This window comes from Aegilops tauschii, chromosome 7 (assembly GCF_002575655.3).
Source record: "Aegilops tauschii subsp. strangulata cultivar AL8/78 chromosome 7, Aet v6.0, whole genome shotgun sequence".
Classification (NCBI taxonomy): Eukaryota; Viridiplantae; Streptophyta; class Magnoliopsida; order Poales; family Poaceae; genus Aegilops; species Aegilops tauschii.
The window spans coordinates 545,263,361-545,272,266 of NC_053041.3; positions in this window are offsets into that span (position 1 = coordinate 545,263,361).

Below are 8,906 nucleotides of genomic sequence, written 5' to 3' on the forward strand. Positions count from 1 at the left end.
TTTCTACAGTAGAGAATGATAAGGTTTTTGCATTGGTTTATATTAACTTATCTCACGAGTTCTTGTCGAGTTTTGTGTGGATGAAGTTTTTAAGATTTAGGGAAACCGTGATATAAAGGAATTAAGGAGACACAAAATCTCAAGCTTGGGGATGCCCAACACACCCCAAGATAATATTTCAAGAAGTCTCAAGCATCTAAGCTTGGGGATGCCTTGGTAGGCATCCCACCTTTCTTCTTCAACAATTATCGGTTAGTATCGGTTGAGCCTAAGTTTTTGCTTCTTCACACGATGTGTGCTATTCTTGGAATGCCATTTTATTTTGTTTTGCTTGCTGTTTTAATAAAATACTTAGATCTGAAAGTTTTAAATAAGAGAGAGTCCTCACATAGCTATCTATTTACTTAACTACTCGCATGATCTTCACTTATATCTTTTTGGAGTAGTTTGTCATTTACTCTTGTGCTTCACTTATATCCTATGAGTAAATTGTTGAATAAATTGAATGTAATGAAGTTGAAATTATATGTTCATATCATGCCTAGTGGTAGCTTCACATTGGGTTTAGAAAGTGGAATCTTTTGAGGCTTGACAATGACAATATTGGTCATACAAGCAATTCATGAATGATTAGTAGAAGGAAGAGAACTTTCACATGCAAATACACTATCTTGGAAATCTTTTGTGATTGTGAGCCCCCATCAAAATATTATATGCCAAATTTGTTTTTGTGTTTGTTCATATTCACATAGAAGTTATATTGTCATAGATCCTTCAACATGTGGTGCTTGCCCCCCATCTCTGCTAGCCAAAAATTCTGCACCAACTAGAGATACTACTTGTGCATCCAAAAACCCTTAAACCCAAATCTTATTTTCAAGAGTCCACCATACCTACATAAGGATTGAGAAAGATCCTTCAAGTAAGTTGTCATCGGTGCAATAAGGCAATAAAAATTGCTTCTGAAAGTGTGAGATCATTTAGTGTAAGAGAAAATTGAGTGTTGTACAAACTTGTGATGTTAAAGAATAAAAGCGACAGACTGCATAATAAAGGTTTCCATCACAAGGGGCAATATAATGTGACGTTCTTTTGCACTAAGGGGTTGAGCATACAAACAAATAAGCGCATGGAAACCTCTGCTTCCCTCTGCGAAGGGCCTATCTTTTACTTTTCAGTATTTACTTTTATGCAAGAGTCAAAGTTTTTCTCTCTATTCCTTTTTATTTTTCTCCTTTGGCAAGCATCATGTGGTGAGGAAAGATCTAGGCACATATGTCCAGTTGAATAGGGTAGCATGAGTTATTATTGTTGACATCACCCTTGAGGTGAATACGTTGGGAGGCGAATTTATATGCCTCTATCTTTCTATGTATCTGGTTGAAACGTTTTGCTCATGTGTATGCGGTGAGTGTAAGCAATCATAGAAGACTATGTGATGGTTGAGTATGTGGAGCTCTTACTTAAACTCTGTTGAATAAGTTGAATTACAATTGCTTGGTGACTGAGAACATAGGTTGTTGAGTTTCAAGAGAATTGATTGTTTGAACCTTAACATGTGAATTGGTTGCTACTATAACATGAGAAGTTTTATAAGAAAGAATTGCTGTTATGATGCTAGGAAAAGTGATTGAAATTATCATCGATCAAACTTATGCACTTTGCTAGCATTCACACTTCACAAATTATTACTTTTATCATTTACCTACTCGAGGACGAGTAGGAATTAAGCTTGGGGATGCTGATACGTCTCCAACATATCTATAATTTATGAAGTATTCATGTTGTTATATTATCATTCTTGGATGTTTTACAATCATTTTATAGCAACTTTATATCATTTTTTGGGACTAACCTATTGACCCAGTGCCCAGTGCCAGTTGTTGTTTTTTGCTTGTTTTTTACATCGGAGGAAATTAATATCAAACGGAGTCCAAACACCGTGAAACTTTTTGGAGAATTTTTATGGACCAGAACACCCAGGATGGGCCAGAGCAGCACCTGGGGGGTGCCCCGAGGGGGGCACAACCCACCAGGGCAAGCCTGGGCCCCAGGCACGCCCAGGTGGGTTGTGCCCACCTCGGCGGCCTCCCGCACCCCCTCTTCGCCCTATAAATTCACAAATATTCCAAAACCCTTCGGGGTAGCCCTATCAGAAGTTCCGCCGCCATAAGGCTCTGTAGCCACCGAAAACCAATCTAGACACCGTTCTGGCACCCTGCCGGAGGGGGGGAATCATCACCGGTGGCCATCTTCATCATCCCGGCGGCGACACGATGAGGAGGGAGTAGTCCACCCTCGGGGCTGAGGGTTTGTACCAGTAGCTATGTGTTTAAGCTCTCTCTCTCTCGTGTTCTTAAGATGTCACGATCTTGATGTATCGCGGGCTTTGTTAATATAGTCAGATCATATGATGTTTTCCCCTCTCTATCTTGTGATGAACTGAGTTTTTCCCTTTGATATTTCGTTGTTATCGGATTGAATACTCTTATGGATTTGAGAACACTTGATATATGTCTTGCAATTGAATACTCGTGGTGACAATGGGGTATCGTATTGATTCACTTGATATATGTTTTGGCACTCAACTCGTGGATCCCCGAGGTGACATTGGGGTAATCTATGCATAGGGGTTGATGCATGTCCTTGTCTTTGTTTCTCCGGTAGAAATCTTGGGGCACTCTTTGAATTTATTTGTGTGGGATCATGTCGTGGTGGGCGCACGGCAGATGCCAAGGGATGGCTAAAGAGAGGAGGAGGCTCGAGGGCGCTGGTGGACTCCAGAGGCGAGGTTGGCATGAGCGGGCGCGGGACGCCAGACATACCCAGGTTCGGGGCTCTCCAGAGAGATAATACCCCTAGTCCTGCTGAGTGTAGTTGGAGGATCGATAGTACAATGTTGCTCCTAGAGCTGTATGGAGGAGGAAGGAAGCTGGCCAAGGCTTGGGTTGCTCCTTCTCTCCGGTGTTGCTGTTTTGTGGCTAGTCCTATGCTTACTTGCTTTTCTCTCGTATGTGTTTTCTGCTTGCCCTCTCGCTCACCCCCCGAATGATCGTGGGCTCCCGGGGGGTTTTATAGTCCAACCCCCCGGGGGTACAATGGTAATGTTACAAGTCGGTGGGTCCGTATTGTCGGTGTCCGGGGACCCGGGCTGGGACCCGCTGAGGGCTTGTGGTTCACCGGGTTCCCCTAGGTGCGGGCCCCGCAAGCCTAGGGGGACTGTGCGCCGTCTTGTCGATCGTTAGGGCATGGCCGAGTCGAGTCACGTACAGTGCTTTCCGTTAGGTTGCCGCTTGCTGTCGTTAGCGGTGTGGGCGGGGGCACTGTAGCCACGCCAGCCCTGATCAGCGGGTAGGTGAGGGGCACTGTTGCCACGTTCCTACTGACCAGAGGCATGGGCGGGGCACTGTTGCCTCGGTCATCGTTGATTGAAGTCTCGTCCCCATCATACGGCCTGGATGGGACGGGAGTTGACCCGCGGCTGGATTGTGTAGCACGCCATGGGTGGCGCTGGCTTGTTGAGGAGGCTTTGGCCGTGCCGGGTTCGGCTGTCTTGCGCTAGTCGTTGGGGCCGAGTCGACGTGTCTTGCCGGGTCGGCTAGTCTGGCCGGCTTGCGGGGCTTGGACGGGTCGAGCGACCCGGCCAAGCGCGTGCCGTTATTGAGGGGCGGTGCCGACCCCGTTGTTTTTTGAAGAGGATCCGGGTTCCGTTGCCTGCCCGGGGTCCATCCCCCCGACAGTAGTCCCCGAAGCTGTGAAGGTCTGCCGTCTTCGGATGAGTGGGCCTTCGCAGTTTCCCCCTTAAGCAAGGTGGATTCTGCGAGCACCGGGTCCGGCAACACCCACTGTGTGCCGGTTTTCTCGGAAACCGGATCGTGGCATCCCAGCCGTGGCGGGGACCGAGAAGCCGCCGAATCTTGGGGCAATCCCTCGGGCTTTGCGCGGGCGCCACGTGGTGCCCGGAAGTCGGAGGGGCCTGACAGGCCACGCGCGTGACGGGACCGGGCGACGGGCTGGGGCCCACCGCCGCGCGCCCTCAGCCCAAGCGCGCGGATTTATTGCGGCGTCCGGGGGCGGTTGCTCTTCCCCGGGCAGTTACTACGCGTGTACGTGCGCACATATTGCGGGGTAGTGGAATGGGCGCATGCCGATGATCCCACTTCCCCACTTCCCCACGTTCAAACCGAGGGTTATAAATCGGGAGGCAGGGGGCGGCGGACATTATTCTCGCTCGCGCCCTCCTGTCCCTTTGCTCTCGCTCTGCTCTTTGCAACTGACACACTGTGGCGCCCGCTGCTCCGAGCAGAACTCCTTCGCCGTCCATCTTCCTTCTTCTTCCTTTTATCATGTCGCTGCCATCGGGCTCCTGGATGGGTTCGAATGTCACCTCCGAGGACATCACCCAACTCCGGGCGACGCGGCGCCTGCCGCGGGAGACGGACGTCGGCGTCCGCCTGCCGCGCGGCGAGCAGAGGCCTCAGCCCGAGTGGCAGGAGCGCGTGGCCTTCCTCACGCACTTTGAGCGCGGGTTCGGGCTGCCGGCGAGCACCTTCTTCCGCGCGTTCCTGGAGTTCTTCAGGCTCCAGCCGCATCATCTTGGCACCGGCGCCATCGTCCAGCTCTCCGACTTTGTCACCCTCTGCGAGGGATACCTGGGGGTCGAGCCTACGATCGACCTCTGGGCGCGCTTCTTCTCCTTGAAGCAGCAGGGCCCGTCGGCCGGGGAGTTCGCCGATTGCGGTGCCGCCGTCATCTTGAAGCGGTTGGGGGCGGATTTCCCCAAGATCCCGCTGGAGGCTTCTGCCAAGAAGTGGCAAAACTCCTTCTTCTACGTCCGCAACCTTGGTGCGGATCGTATCAACCTTCCGGCCTTCCCCATCGCACCGCCGCGGGCGAAGACGAACTGGGGCTACTCGCCCAGGCGCCCGTCGCAGGAGATCGTCAATCTCTGCGAGCGGGTGACGGTGATGAGGACGCAGGAGGGGCTCACCGGCACCGACCTCCTCGCCGCGTTCATCATGCGCCGGGTCCTTCCGCTTCAGGGGCGCTCCTGCCTCATCGGTGAAATGGCCGGCCTTCAAGACCCCAACCGCATGGGGTCGACGCGGCTGTCCGCGGAGCAGATCGCACGCGGCTGTCAATGCGGTTTGGCAAGGCGCCGTACAGCCAGTCGAACCCGGCGCTGCAGGTGAGTGTCTGGTCTTCTTACTTTGCTGCCGCACACCTTCTCATCCGCCCTGACGCGATGCGGGGGGTACTTCTGAACGCGATTCGGCATCCTTATGCCCGGGCCCCGTCGCAGGTGGCGCCGGTGGCGCCAGAGGAGCCCGCGGCTCATGGCGGGGAGGAGGAGGCCGAGTCCGACGCCGGCGCTGGGCGTCGCGCGGGTAAGTCTCGTGTTTTTCTTCATGTGTCTTGAATTGCTGACCATGGCACGGAACGGTCGGCGCTGACGCCAGTTGTTGGTTTAGTGGCATTGGGCGGGGGAGGCGGCGACGCGGGCGGAGCTGGGTCCCCGCATGGGGTGGCGCCGAGCCGCCCGCATGGAAAAGACAGCGTCGCGCCTCGACCCCGGGCCCTGAAGCGCACGGCAGACCCGGCCGAGGCCGGGAGGCCGACCAAGAGGAAGCGCGGCGACGGGCACGGGAGGCCATCCCCGGTCCCGGTCTTGGAGGGGTAAGCTTCATCTCTCGTTTGCGCTCAGATTTTTTTTCTTGAGCTAGTCTTGTTTCTTTTCTGGTCATTCTGTCTTCTTCTCCAGGTCGCCAATCGCGCTGGCGAGGGCGGCGGCGGAAGCCGCGACCGCCGAAGGGGCCGCGTTCCGCTGGAGCCAGTCCGACCTCGTCGACCAGGCCGAGGTGGAGGGACGGGCCGACTCGGACCTCGGCCTGGATCCGAACGACGCCGAAGCCTTGGCCTGGCGGGACAAGAACCGGGCCGAGGCGGAGCTGGAGGCGGCGTCGGTCCATGCTTGGACCGCCGCAGCGGCAGCATGGGCACGAGCCGGCGCGGAATCGGCCTGGCGCGAGATGCCGGAGGGCACGGTGGTGGCGGCGACGGTCTTTGAGCCGTCGTCGGTGAGGGAGCGCGGCCATGGAGGTCAGGTTGAGGTGGTGATCTCCGACCGGGAGGTCGTGGAGGTGGCGGATGACACCCCGCCGCGGGCCGACGTGGTCGAGCGAGCGGGGACTGATGGTGGTGGCGGCGTCGTTTTGGAAGAGACGCTGCGGGCGGCGGTGTCGGAGGAGGTGCCGCCGGTTTTGGAGACGGAGACGGCGGCGCAAGGTGTCCCGGCGTCCGGGTCAGAGACGGCGACGCAGGGCGTCCGGGTCGTCGTCGGCGCTGGGAGGGGCGTCGGAGGAGGTGCTGGCCGCGTCGCGAGCGGCCAGCGGGGAGTACGCCTTGGTGCCCTGGCAGGGAGGGCGTCGAGCTGCCGTGCCGCAGCCGGCGCGGAGCGGGGGCGCCGTTGTCTTCGGGTCTCAGACCCAGGAGGAGGCGGTGCTGGACACCGTCACTCGCCGCCTGCGAGGCCGGACGGAACGGCTCGAGGCCTTCGTCCAGGTCGAGGTGGAGCGGACGCGCGACCTGGAGCGCGCCGTTCTCGTAAGTCTTCTTGTAATTTCTTCTTTGTGGGGGCGCGCCAGCGCACCCACTGGGTGTAGCCCCCGAGGTTTGGGCTAACTACGTAGTAGTTGGGTCGAATCTTTAGAGTGTTGGCCTTGTCCTGATTTCTGCTTTCTTCAGCATCTCGACGCCTTCCGGATCGCCGCCTACAATCGTCTCCTGGGCAAGCACCGGGAGCTCATGGAGCAGCTTGCCGCCAAGGAGGAGGAGCTCCGCGTCACCGCAGGTATTCTTGTGCTCTTTCCTAGTGGGGGCGCGCTAGCGCACACACTGGGTGTAGCCCCCGAGATTCGGGCCAACTGTGTAACAGTTGGGCCAAATCTTAAGTCTTGCTTTTTTCTTCTGCTGAGTCCTTCTTTTTCGCAGCCGAGGTGCTGTCCTGGCGGACTCGTCTGCTCCGGGTCGGTCATCACTACGACCGGCTCGTTGCCGACACCGGCCGTCTTGGCGTCAAGGCGGAGTGGGCGAGGGTGGAGGCGGCCACGGCTCGGCGGTCTCTCGACGAGGCCAACCGGCTGCATGAACAGCTAGCGGGTCACAAGAGCCGCCTCGAGGCCGAGGTGGAGCTCCTTAAGGCGGAAGCCGCCAAGGTGGCAGAGGCACAGCAGGCCCTGGTGGAGGCGGACCAGCAGCGCGGCCAGCTGGCCGACGACAAGGGCCGGCTCCAGGGCGAGGTGGATCGCCTGCGGGGGCAGGTCACCACGGCTGAGGGGGCCCGTCGGGACGAGGCCCGTCGCCGCAAGGCGGCCGAGAAGGCGGCCGAAGACAAGGACGCCAAGCTGAAGGCGGCCCTTGCCAAGGCGGCCGATCTGGAGAAGGCGCTCGAGGAGCGCGACCGCGCCATCGAGCGGGAGCGGCGTGGTACGTTGCTTGAGGCGCAGCACCTGGAAGAGTCCTTCTCCCGTAAGTGCTTTTTCTTGTCGTTTGCCGAGTCGGGATCCGGCCTTTCTTCCTTGTTGTTCTTCTTCTAACTCGCTTCTTCCTTTGCGGCAGGGGCCTTCCCGGAGACGCAGCGGCTGGCGGAGGAAGCCGTCCGCTATCAGCGCGACCCGACCGGCGTCGTTGGGTCCGGGACGGATCCGCGGGTGGCCTGGACCTTCCCGGAGATCATCGCCGCCGCTGAGGCCTGCCTGCAGGTCCTGGGAAGGCAGTTGGGGCGGCTGTCCCAGGCCGGCACCGCAACGACGGCGGCCCTATGGCCGGACTCCGTCCAACCGAGCAGCTTCTCGCGCCTGGCGCATTGGTTGGAGATGGGGCCGGACCGGCTTGGCGAGTGGCGCGTCTCCGCCGCTTGTGCCGGTGCTGAGATGGCGCTCCGGTTCGTGCTATCCTGGCATCCGGACCTGCAACTGGACACGTTGATGGGGCAGCGGGCCGGTTCGGAGCAGCTCTTGTAGGAGCAAGCCGGCCAGATCGCCTCCCGGGCCAGCTACATCGCCGAGTTTGCCTTCCACGACGAGTTCCATCCGGAGCGGACGGAAGATGGCAGGGCCGTGGACGGCGACGACTACGGCTTGCTCCTCCACGATCCGAAGGGGAGCTCGGAGGAGACGGGCGTCTACCACGACGCGGGTGCTGAGGAGGACACCGGCGCCTCGCTGGACCCGGAGGCCGCCAGGGGAAAGCCGCCGACGTCGCGACGCGGCGCTGGAGATGCCTGAGACACTTTGTGTAAAATCTGTTAAATAGCAGGTCCACCCACCCATTGGGGGTTTTAGGGTGTAATGAACTCGGGCCGTGGGCCTTTTCTTAAATACTTGTGTAGATGTCGTGGGTGCTTTTGCTTTTTGCCTTCCGTTTTTTGGACCGATTTCATGCGCTTTTCCTTTCTCAAACCTCCCCCCCTCCCCCGTGAGTCAGACGGCCGAGGCTCCGATCCGTGATAAGGAGTTCGGTTCTTTGAGAACCGCGCGCAGGACTTGGGTCCCTCGAAACGTTGAGCGCGAGCGAAACACCCACTAGGCCGGCTGGCGGCAATCCGGCGAAGCCGGTTGGCGAGCAGCCGGTCATGCGGCTGTTCATTTGATGAATGGTGGGCCGGGTTGATCGACCCGGCAGCCTTTGACTTAGTGTATGAAGCGTAAAGGAGCTTTGGCCCGTTGTGCTTGCCAGCCGACAGCCAAAGCTGGATCTGTGGCTTTAGGGCGAAGTGGGAGACCGCGGCATCCTAACTTTATCAGGAATCACCAAGTAAGGCGGCGGGGTGGCGACCGAGCCGGCCAGCCCCCGAACCCCCGGGTCGAGCGAGTCGGGCCGGTGGCCGGGTTCAGTGGTATAGTGAT